Source organism: Durio zibethinus, unplaced genomic scaffold (assembly GCF_047325235.1).
Source record: "Durio zibethinus cultivar Kanyao isolate XHJ-2024 unplaced genomic scaffold, ASM4732523v1 HiC_scaffold_244, whole genome shotgun sequence".
NCBI classification, from domain to species: Eukaryota; Viridiplantae; Streptophyta; class Magnoliopsida; order Malvales; family Malvaceae; genus Durio; species Durio zibethinus.
This window is the reverse complement of record NW_028322867.1, coordinates 1-12,500: the sequence shown is the minus strand read 5'-3', so window position 1 is coordinate 12,500 and position 12,500 is coordinate 1. Positions and strand designations below refer to the sequence as shown.

The 12,500-nt window shown below is 34.4% G+C and overlaps 2 non-coding genes across 2 annotated transcripts; both read right to left on the bottom strand.

The window, feature by feature from the left end:
• Positions 1-1,028: 1,028 nt before the first annotated feature.
• On the bottom strand, positions 1,029-1,100 carry TRNAT-GGU (transfer RNA threonine (anticodon GGU)). The gene has a single exon. It is a non-coding gene; the product is annotated as a tRNA-Thr (tRNA).
• A 4,037-nt stretch (positions 1,101-5,137) lies between these two features.
• TRNAC-GCA (transfer RNA cysteine (anticodon GCA)) lies at positions 5,138-5,209 on the bottom strand. Its single transcript has one exon. It is a non-coding gene; the product is annotated as a tRNA-Cys (tRNA).
• Between the last annotated feature and the right edge of the window lie 7,291 nt (positions 5,210-12,500).

Sequence of the window (12,500 nt, the reverse complement as noted above, 5' to 3'; positions counted from 1 at the left end):
CTGATATATATATATATATATATATATATATATATTATTTCTTTTATTATTATTTTATTGTTTTCTTTCTCATATTTCCTTCAGATGAATATAAAACAAAAAAAAACTCCAGAGTATATTTTTTCATTTCACGGGTCGAGAAATCCACTTCGAATATTTTTCTATTTACTTTTCTATATCAGAAAAAGAGAGAAGTTCCTATTTTTCAATCTAATACAATATTAAATTAAATAATAGGAGACTCAAAATGAAAGTTTCTTTTTCGCACTCACTCTCCATCACATTGTCAGAACAAAAGTGTCATATGTATCGATATGGAAATATTTGATATGTGAAGACATGATTTGATTTAGATTTATATCTAAAAAATTCTATATATTCTATATAGATAGAAATGGGTCTTGTTGTGTTCTGGAATCAAAGAAAGATAAGATATTGAAAAAGGCTCTTAGGTTGTAACTTGAAATAAACGTTTCTCTTTCTCTATAAAGGAATAGAATATTAATTTATTCCTAGTAACAAGAAGATTGAATCGGAAATATCGACAGATTCTTGTGGAGTCCAAATAAATATGAAAAAAAAAAAGAAATCTACTGTTCCAATTTCATCTCTATCGAATTTTAATATCAGAATAGTGGATATAGTCACGATTCAATGGGTTAGATCCACTTACTTTTTCTTTTGTTGATTTCTAATCTTTACAATTCTTTACAATGGATTTGATTGGAATAATATAATGCAAAATAAAAATAAAAATATATATATATATTTGTCAATTCAAGAGACGACTTATCATTATTCATTATAATAAACAAATGTTCAACTTTCTTTTAGAATTACTCTACTCTAACTCATTAGAATAATAACTTATTAGATAATAACTTATTAGAGTTAAATTATACAGTTTCTAATTAAATTATTATACATATACAGTTGGTTTTTTATTACCAATAAAAACAACACCCCTATTCTTCGTTTAAATATGAATACTACTATTTCACTGGAGTTTTATGAAAAAAAAAGCCAAAAGCCCCTTATCGGATTTGAACCGATGACTTACGCCTTACCATGGCGTTACTCTACCACTGAGTTAAAAGGGCCGTTCGATTCAATTACTGAATGAATCGATAAGATCTATTTATATATATATATATAAGTATAAGTTATATATATATAAGTATATGCAGTAGACTCATAGTGGCTAGTAGCTCATTCAGGAATGAGAATTCTAATTTACTTAACGTGTAGAGGGTAAAATGGGTTTATTGATATTGGATTTGATAAATATCAATGCAATGAATTGTTTCAAGGCCGATCATAATTGGCTTATCAGAACAGAACGAAATTCATTTATTTGATTTGATTAATAGATGTACCTTAGCAATTCGACATGGATCCAATATATTTTATCGAAACATGTGATGAAGAGATTTGCTTTGTCCACCGAACCCAATTTTTAGAAAAAAAAAAAAACACACATAATTTTCGATAACTTCTTGCTCCCTCTTCCCAAAATTCCAGATTTACTTTTTGTTAATTTCCTGGCTTAGTGTGAGATAGAAATACGCCTGTCTCGTCTTAATCTTAATAATGAGTGAATCAATGAATGAAAGTGGAAGAAATGAAGAATGAAAGTGGAAGAAATGAAGTTTAACTCCCCTTTTTATGTTTATGTCAGACCAATCACTTCCCGAAAGGATCTTATACTTTGTATTATTAATATAATCTAGTTTCTTTTTATAATATCGATTTATATAATATAATAATATAATAGATTGAATTTATCTAATTTATTTCTATATCTAATTTATTTCTATATAGAATAGAGTGGCGATTCAAATGAATGATTTATGAGTATAAATCATGAATCAAAAATGGAAAATCATAAAAGATGGAAAAAGCTTTCGGATCTAGTCATATCATTCCATTATATTGACAATTTCAAAAAACTGTTCATACTATGAGCATAGTATGATGTCGGTCAGGCAAATATGCCCCCATCGTCTAGCGGTTCAGGACATCTCTCTTTCAAGGAGGCAGCGGGGATTCGACTTCCCCTGGGGGTAGGGTACTACGAAAGGAAGTTGATCATGGATTATCAATAAACCTATAATTGATTCTTCCTGGGTCGATGCCCGAGCGGTTAATGGGGACGGACTGTAAATTCGTTGGCAATATGTCTACGCTGGTTCAAATCCAGCTCGGCCCAATAATTCGCTGATCCGCCATAACATAAAATGCCCATTTTTTTGTATTTTGTTTTCCAGAAAAGCCAAACAAAAAAATTAGGGAAGAATAAAAAAAGTCCAATTTTCTGATATATCCATCCCTACCGCTATTTGTTTTTTATTTGTTCTATTTATTTGTTCCCATAAATTCTGACCTTGATAATGATCTAGATTCATATCAGGATCATTAAGTATAAAGTTTAATGAAAAGAAAGAGTAAAGTAAAGAAAAAAGACTCTTTTTTTTTTTTCATTTTAAAATTGATTATCGATCGATTTGGCAATAACGAAAGGATTACTAGTAACTAGTAATCCGCGTTGCTCTCACTAAAGCGCATACCCGTATGGATATCAATATATCACTCGCGCCTTTGTTTGTTACAACACGGCGATTCGAATCTAAAATTTAAATAGAAAATGGCTTGAATGAAATCATAAGAATATCTATGCTGTACACTTTTCTTTATTGCCCTGGGATTGTAGTTCAATTGGTCAGAGCACCGCCCTGTCAAGGCGGAAGCTGCGGGTTCGAGCCCCGTCAGTCCCGACGGATACAATAAAAAAAAAATACATCAATTGATCCCTCCATTTTCTGTGAAAGGGAATACAAATGAAAGAATTTCATTCCCAAGGATAGCCTTTTTTATTTATTTTTTCCTTTCCATTTTTTGTTGGGGTTTATTTGTAAACTATTTGTAAACGGTGAAAGTGGAAAAGCAGTCAGATGATACATCATCAGATGATTGTACAAGGAAGGCGGTAGATTATCGAAAAGAAAGAGTGGAAAAGAATATATAGAAATAAAGGAAAGGAATTCTTTTGATTGGGCCAGGAATCCAATTTTGTATTCGGTGTGGATAAAAGAGCTTCCTATGTTATACTATTCAATTCTCGACGGTGAATCGATTTGATAGCTTAGATATTGTTATTCATGATATTGATCCGATTCGATGTCATTGAAATGTAAGTCATCGCATTGAATTTACAAGCGACAAATTTATCATCTCTATGGGATTAAATCCCGAGTTATTGCGAAGTAAAAAAAACAATGAAATTATGGAAGTAAATATTCTCGCATTTATTGCTACAGCGCTGTTCATTCTAGTTCCTACCGCCTTTTTACTTATAATATACGTAAAAACTGTCAGTCAAAGTGATTAATTTGAATGAAACTTGACTTTTTATCAAGGATTTAAGAAAAAAAGGATTCCAATTTCACGTCTTAAATAAATTAAATAAAATGAATGGACTAGAATCAGCAGTATCCTATCAAACTCGATAGTATGGTAGAAAAAAAATATGAATCTTTCTACCATACTATCCATATCTATTATTGTAATGTATAAAGATACAAGCTTAATATAGATGAATCTACAATATGTATCTTCATACATGTCGATATCAATTAAATATATGTAATGAAATATATGTAATGTACATAGTATCTCAATTTTATTTCTTCGCTTGATCTATTTTATTTGTGTTGATTTCAATCAATCTGAAATAATTGAAAGGCAAGTCTTACGATTTTCTAATTCTTTCATTTCATGGAACCGATTTTTAATTTAACTTCTTTTCTTTGATCCATGATATGAAATGAGTCAATAAAGCATGGCATAAATAAAATTCCTAAAATAATAAATAAAACAGGGGGTAAGTGTGCAATATGTGACTACACTAAGGCAAGATCTTATTAAATAAAAGAACTACTTTTTTTCTCTTTGAACAGTAACAGTAAAGAGGGAAGGAAATAAAAACAAACAAATACAGAAAAAAAAAAGGGGGGGGGGTTCCTTGTCCCTCATTGTCCATATATAACTCTGGTAAGAGCTGGTTCATCAAAATAGAAAATTTAGGAAGAATTCTTTTTTTTTTTTAATAAATTGCCTATCATCCGTATCCCTTTTACTTTCGAAATACGAACATGGGAATTATTGAAATGTTTGTTTGATTTTGATTGAAAGGGTATTATTCATAGAATACATTACTCCACTAGAATCCAAGAATTTCGAAATGAAGACTAATAAAATAGTTAAAAAGGCTTTGCAAAACGATCTAGAAAACAATTGATACGGTTTGATTCCTCAACCCAATTAGAAGTACCCCTAGAGTCCACTTCTTCCCCATACTACGAGTGAAAGGGAAAATGTAAAGACTACCATTAAAGCAGCCCAAGCAAGACTTACTATATCCATGTGTATTATGTCCCCTAATTTCTATGAATATGAAACAAATAGGAAGGAATTTTTCCATTATTGTTCACTAATAATAGTGGAATTACCGGTGCAGAGTCAAAAGGAAAAGGGAATTCTGACACACCACCGTTGATGAAACACTTCAATAAATCCGCTTATAACAAGTTCTTATATGATTTCTAGTAAAATCGAGAACCATTAAGCACAAGCAAAATACGCAGTAACACTTTTGGAAGTATCAAAAGAATGTTACTCACATGTAGCAATAATAAGACTTCTTCTTTCTTTTGGTGTCCCTTATTAAGTAAAAGCCAATTATCCATCCAATCTAATATTGATTGGATGCCTGAACACTCAGAGACTTTCATCAGTCTGTATACAAAGTATCTTCCAACCCTTCTACAACCATTCATTAGTTAATTAAACACTCCCGTTATCCAATCTAATTCAAGACTCCGATAGTAGCCCCTCTATTAGTAGGGGAGGGGCTACCATATCAAGATTTACTCATTCCCTTCCACTACTCTAGTTTTTCCTTGAATCCTAGACGTAAGGATTTACAACACTTTAGAAAACAAAACCTCCGGAAGTTTATAATCAAGTTTATAATCAAGAAAGTATCAAGAGTCCTTTTCTTACACTTGTTTTTGCCGGAGAAAATTGGTCGAGTTATATCAGCAAAACAGAATATAGGATTTCGCGTTTTTTGTTGATCAGGCGACACCCGGATTTGAACTGGGGAATAAGGGATTTGCAGTCCCCCGCCTTACCGCTCGGCCATGTCGCCAAAAGGCTACAAACAAAAAAATGAGAGTATCCCCTTTTTATTTTTAGATTGGATCCATACCTTCAATTGGTTATAGTATCTCAAGACACACAATATCTAAAAACAAAAACTTTCCCTTTCTTTTTTCTTTTCTATTGAAAAAGAAAATGTGGATTCTCAGTTACAAAAGTAAAAATGCAGGACAAAAAAATTGGAACCATTAACTATTAACTATTGACGGCAAATTTATGGACGATTCTTCTTCACTTGTCTTTCTCTAATGGTATAAGAAAATAAAAATGGATACATAACTAATTAGTATTGATTTTTTTTTTCAATTTTTCAATTCAATAAAAAAACTTTCTTAATTTCAATTATAAATTATATAATTATAAATTATATTATAATAATATAACAGCAATTATGAGTCTATGTAAACCCCCGAACATAAGTTGTTACACAGCTCTAGTTATCTAATGAGGTATTTTATCTATCTAGATATGATGTCCATAGGGAATCAGCAAGAAATTATCGTGTTTCAATTTTTCATTGAATAGATTAAAATTAAAGAAAAAATAGAATTTTTGATAGAGCACGCCATGTGTTGTCTCCACTAGAGAGCTATAATGGAATAAAAAGAAAAGAGGAAAGACATATATAAATAGAAATGCTATATCTGCATATGTTTAATAAATACAAGCCCTCTTTTCGTACGCACTTCAATCATATTCTAAATATTCTACTAAAAAATAAAAAACTAAAAAATGGGTAAAAACATCTCTCTTCTCTGCGAATCATTTTTTGAACAGAACAATGGAATCTATGAAAAAATTAAGTGCTAGAAAAATCAACTCTCTCCCGATATATATTTTATGATTATTTTGTCTTTATCTCAACGAACAGATCAAATCAGGAATTCATTTCATTTTTCTGGTATTCAATCGGATTGGAATATGGAATATCATAATAATGGTAGAAATTGAATTATTATTTTTTTTTTTGATATTCTATACAAAACTCCATAAGGCTAAATGGCATTTATCAATTCTTTTATGTAGCTGTTTGTTATAAATATAAATTAAAATTTGAGTATAATTTTTCTTCTTCCGTTCATACGCATTTCATACATTCCATATATATTATATGGTATATGGAGTTAGATAAAATTTCATGTGATTCAGTAAACAGAATAGAAATTCAATTCCATCATTATTAGATCGATTCATATGATTCGATGAAGAATGAGAAAAGAATGGGATTTTTTTGATAAATGGGAAATTCAAAATGCTCGGGAATGAAAATGGGGAAATGTATACAATACCTGGGTTGAATCAGATACAATTTGAAGGATTTTGTGGGTTCATGGATCGGGGCTTAACAGAAGAACTTGATAAGTTTCCAAAAATTGAAGATACAGATCAAGAAATTGAATTTCAATTATTTGTGGAAACATATCAATTGGTGGAACCGTTGATAAAAGAAAGGGATGCTGTATATGAATCACTCACATATTCTTCTAAATTATATGTATCCGCAGGATTAATTTTGAAAACCAGTAAGGATATGCAAGAACAAACAATTTTTATTGGAAACATTCCTTTAATGAACTCCCTCGGAACTTCTATAGTAAATGGAATATACAGAATTGTGATCAATCAAATATTGCAAAGCCCCGGTATCTATTATCGATCAGAATTGGATCCTAACGGAATTTCGGTCTATACTGGTACCATAATATCAGATTGGGGGGGGAGGTTCGAATTAGAGATTGATAGAAAAGCAAGGATATGGGCTCGTGTAAGTAGGAAACAGAAAATATCTATTCTAGTTCTATCATCAGCTATGGGTTCGAATCTAAGAGAAATTCTAGAGAATGTTTGCTACCCTGAAATTTTCTTGTCTTTCCTGACCGATAAGGAAAAAAAAAAAATTGGGTCAAAAGAAAATGCCATTTTGGAGTTTTATCAACAATTTTCTTGTGTAGGCGGGGATCCGGTATTTTCTGAATCCTTGTGTAAGGAATTACAAAAGAAATTCTTTCAGCAAAGATGTGAATTAGGAAGGATTGGTCGACGAAATATGAACCAGAGACTGAATCTTAATATACCTCAGAACAATACATTTTTGTTACCGCGAGATATATTGGCAGCTGCGGATCATTTGATTGGAATGAAATTTGGAATGGGTACACTTGACGATATGAATCATTTGAAAAATAAGCGTATTCGTTCTGTAGCGGATCTCTTACAAGATCAATTCGGATTGGCTCTGGTTCGTTTAGAAAATGTAGTTAGAGGAACTATATGCGGAGCAATTAGGCATAAATTGATACCGACTCCTCAGAATTTGGTAACTTCGACTCCATTAACAACCACTTATGAATCCTTTTTCGGATTACACCCATTGTCTCAAGTTTTGGATCGAACAAATCCATTGACACAAATAGTTCATGGGAGAAAATTGAGTTATTTGGGCCCCGGAGGATTGACCGGGCGAACTGCTAATTTTCGGATACGAGATATCCATCCTAGTTACTATGGACGCATTTGCCCAATTGACACGTCTGAAGGAATCAATGTTGGACTTATTGGATCCTTAGCAATTCATGCCAGGATTGGTCGTTGGGGGTCTCTAGAAAGTCCATTTTATAAAATATTTGAGAGATCAAAAAAAGCACAGATGCTTTATTTATCCCCAAGTCGAGATGAATATTATATGGTAGCGGCAGGAAATTCTTTGGCCTTGAATCAGGGTATTCAGGAAGAACAGGTTGTTCCGGCTCGATACCGCCAAGAATTCCTGACTATTGCATGGGAACAAGTTCATCTTCGAAGTATTTTTCCTTTTCAATATTTTTCTATGGGAGCTTCCCTCATTCCTTTTATCGAGCATAATGACGCGAATCGGGCTTTAATGAGTTCTAATATGCAACGCCAAGCAGTTCCGCTTTCGCGTTCCGAGAAGTGCATTGTTGGAACTGGGTTGGAACGCCAATTGGCTCTAGATTCAGGGGTTCCCGCTATAGCCGATCAAGAGGGAAAGATCATTTCTACCGATACTGACAAGATTATTTTATCGGGTAATGGGGATACTCTAAGCATTCCATTAGTTATGTATCAACGTTCCAACAAAAATACTTGTATGCATCAAACTCCCCGGGTTCAGCGGGGTAAATGCATTAAAAAGGGACAGATTTTAGCGGATGGTGCCGCTACGGTTGGTGGCGAACTCGCTTTGGGCAAAAACGTATTAGTAGCTTATATGCCATGGGAAGGTTACAATTTTGAGGATGCGGTACTCATTAGCGAGCGTCTAGTATATGAAGATATTTATACTTCTTTTCACATACGAAAATATGAAATTCAGACTCATGTGACAAGCCAAGGTCCTGAAAGAATCACTAACGAAATATCGCACCTAGAAGCCCATTTACTCCGCAATTTAGACAAAAATGGAATTGTGATGCTGGGATCTTGGGTGGAGACGGGCGATATTTTAGTAGGTAAATTAACGCCTCAGGTGGCGAAAGAATCATCATATGCTCCAGAAGATAGATTATTACGGGCCATACTTGGGATTCAGGTATCCACTTCAAAGGAAACTTGTCTAAAATTACCTATAGGTGGGAGGGGTCGAGTCATCGATGTGAGATGGATCCAGAAAAAAGGGGGTTCTAGTTATAATCCGGAAACGATTCGTGTATATATTTCACAGAAACGCGAAATGAAAGTAGGCGATAAAGTAGCCGGAAGACATGGAAATAAGGGTATCATTTCCAAAATTTTACCTAGACAGGATATGCCTTATTTGCAAGACGGAAGACCTGTTGATATGGTCTTCAACCCATTAGGAGTCCCTTCACGAATGAATGTGGGACAGATATTTGAATGCTCGCTTGGGTTAGCAGGGAGTCTACTAGATAGACATTATCGAATAGCACCGTTTGATGAGAGATATGAACAAGAGGCTTCGAGAAAACTAGTGTTTTCCGAATTATATGAAGCCGGTAAGCAAACAGCGAATCCATGGGTATTTGAACCCGAGTATCCAGGAAAAAGCAGACTATTTGATGGAAGAACGGGGGACCCTTTTGAACAACCTGTTATAATAGGAAAACCTTATATCTTGAAATTAATTCATCAAGTTGATGATAAAATACATGGGCGTTCCAGTGGACATTATACACTTGTTACACAACAACCACTTAGAGGAAGGTCCAAGCAAGGAGGACAACGGGTAGGAGAAATGGAGGTTTGGGCTCTAGAGGGATTTGGTGTTGCTCATATTTTACAAGAAATGCTTACTTATAAATCTGATCATATTAGAGCTCGCCAAGAAGTACTTGGTACTATGATCATTGGAGGAACAATACCTAAACCTGAAAATGCTCCAGAATCTTTTCGATTGCTCGTCCGAGAATTACGATCTTTGGCTCTGGAACTGAATCATTTCCTTGTATCTGAGAAGAACTTCCAGATTAATAGGAAGGAAGCTTAATCGGAATGAATCAGAATTTGTCTTCTATGATCGACCGATATAAACATCAACAACTCCGAATTGGCTCAGTTTCTCCCCAACAAATAAGTGCTTGGGCCAATAAAATCCTACCTAATGGAGAAACCGTTGGAGAGGTGACAAAACCCTATACTTTTCATTACAAAACCAATAAACCGGAAAAGGATGGATTATTTTGTGAAAGAATTTTTGGACCTATAAAAAGTGGAATTTGCGCTTGTGGAAATTATCGAGTAATTGGAAATGAAAAGCAGGGCCCTAAATTTTGTGAACAATGCGGAGTTGAATTTGTTGATTATCGGATACGAAGATATCAAATGGGATACATAAAACTGGCATGTCCAGTAACTCATGTATGGTATTTGAAACGTCGTCCTAGTTATATCGCCAATCTTTTAGATAAACCTCTTAAAGAATTAGAGGGTCTAGTATACTGCGATGTGTGATTTGATCGAAATTATGATTTTACCGATTAGCAATGAGAAACTGTCATCCCATTCAATCGAATTGGGATGCCCTGGATCTGACATGACATGTCTCTTGGGAGGAGTAACATGAAGCTCAGAATTATGGGTGTATTCAATACTCCCAAATAAAAAGGGAATTGGTCTATGGTCGAGTCAGTAAAAATAAATAAATAGGAATTTTGAGTTGTACCTCGTGAAAAAAAAGACTTCTTTCTTTTGTGGAATTAACCATTCTCATTTCTTTTAGTTCTTTTAGAAAGAAATGAAATTATGTTCAAGTAAACAAATATGTCATGGTTGCAGGAGTCTATACATCGCATATAGGCTTAGGCTTTAAGTTAAGGGCATCGTGGTATAACCGTCGAGGTAAGGTAAGGCAGGACCTAAGAGATCGAATGGAAGGGTACATAGACAAGTAAATCCCTTATGACACTCCTTTAATTTAAGAGGATTCATCATTCGAGGGGAAGTAGACTACTCAAGAATTTCACATTTCATTTATGTCCTAATTTCGAATTGAATAAAGAATTAAGAAAATATAAATCAATAAAAGAAGAATGAATCAATGAAATGTTTCTTTGGAACTTGAGTAAAGAGTAGACCTTTTTTGGGGGGGGTTCTAGAATTTGAAAGCGAGAACTCCTTTCTTTATCTTTATTTGGTGTAACTACTTGAGCCGGATGAGAGGAAACTCTCATGTCCGATTTTGAGGGGGGGGGGGAGAGATCCTGTAGGGCCCTATCCTAATTTTGCTTTTGCTAGGCCCATCGCTAAAAAACCTACTTTCTTACGATTACGAGGTTCATTCGAATATGAAATTCAATCCTGGAAATACAGTATCCCACTTTTTTTTACTACCCAAGGTTTCGATACATTTCGAAATCGAGAAATTTCTACTGGAGCAGGTGCTATTCGAGAACAATTAACCGATCTAGATTTGCGAATTCTTATCGATTATTCGTTGGTCGAATGGAAAGAATTAGGAGAAGAAGGCCTCGCGGGTAATGAATGGAAGATCGAAAAATTGGAAGAAGAAAGGATTTTTTGGTTAGACGCATGGAATTGGCTAAGCATTTTATTCGAACAAATATAGAACCAGAATGGATGGTTTTATGTCTATTACCGGTTCTTCCTCCCGAGTTGAGACCGATCATTCAGATAGATGGGGGTAAACTAATGAGTTCGGATATTAATGAACTCTATAGAAGAGTTATCTATCGAAATAATACTCTTACCGATTTATTAACAACAAGTAGATCTACGCCAGGGGAATTAGTAATGTGTCAGGAAAAATTGGTACAAGAAGCCGTGGATACACTTCTTGATAATGGAACCCGCGGACAACCAATGAGGGACGGTCATAATCATAATAAGGTTTACAAGTCGTTTTCAGATGTAATTGAAGGCAAAGAGGGAAGATTTCGTGAGACTTTGCTTGGCAAACGAGTCGATTATTCGGGACGTTCTGTCATTCTTGTTGGCCCCTCACTTTCATTACATCGCTGTGGATTGCCTCGCGAAATAGCAATAGAGCTTTTCCAGACATTTGTAATTCGCGGTCTAATTAGACAACATCTTGCGCCGAACATAGGAGTTGCTAAGAGTAAAATTCGGGAACGGGAAAAAGGGCCGATTGTATGGGAAATACTGCAAGAAGTTATGCAGGGACATCCTGTATTGCTGAATAGAGCGCCTACTCTGCATAGATTAGGTATACAGGCATTCCAACCTATTTTAGTGGAAGGACGCGCTATTTGTTTACATCCATTAGTTTGTAAGGGATTCAATGCAGACTTTGATGGGGATCAAATGGCTGTTCATGTACCTTTATCTTTAGAGGCGCAAGCGGAGGCTCGTTTACTTATGTTTTCTCATATGAATCTCTTGTCTCCAGCTATTGGGGATCCCATTTCCGTACCGACTCAAGATATGCTTATTGGGCTCTATGTATTAACGAGCGGGAATCGTCGAGGTATTTGTGCGAATAGGTATAATCCATGGAATCGAAAAAACTATCAAAATGAAAGAATTTACGATAATAACTATAAGTATACAAAGGAGCCCTTTTTTTGTAATTCCTACGATGCAATTGGAGCTTATCGGCAGAAAAGAATCAATTTAGATAGTCCTTTGTGGCTCCGGTGGCGACTAGATCAATGCGTTATTGCTTCAAGAGAAGCTCCCATCGAAGTTCACTATGAATCTTTGGGTACATATCATGAGATTTATGGACATTATCTAATAGTAAAAAGTGTAAAAAAAAAAATTCTTTGTATATACATTCGAACCACTGTTGGTCATATTTCTCTTTACCGAGAAATCGAAGAAGC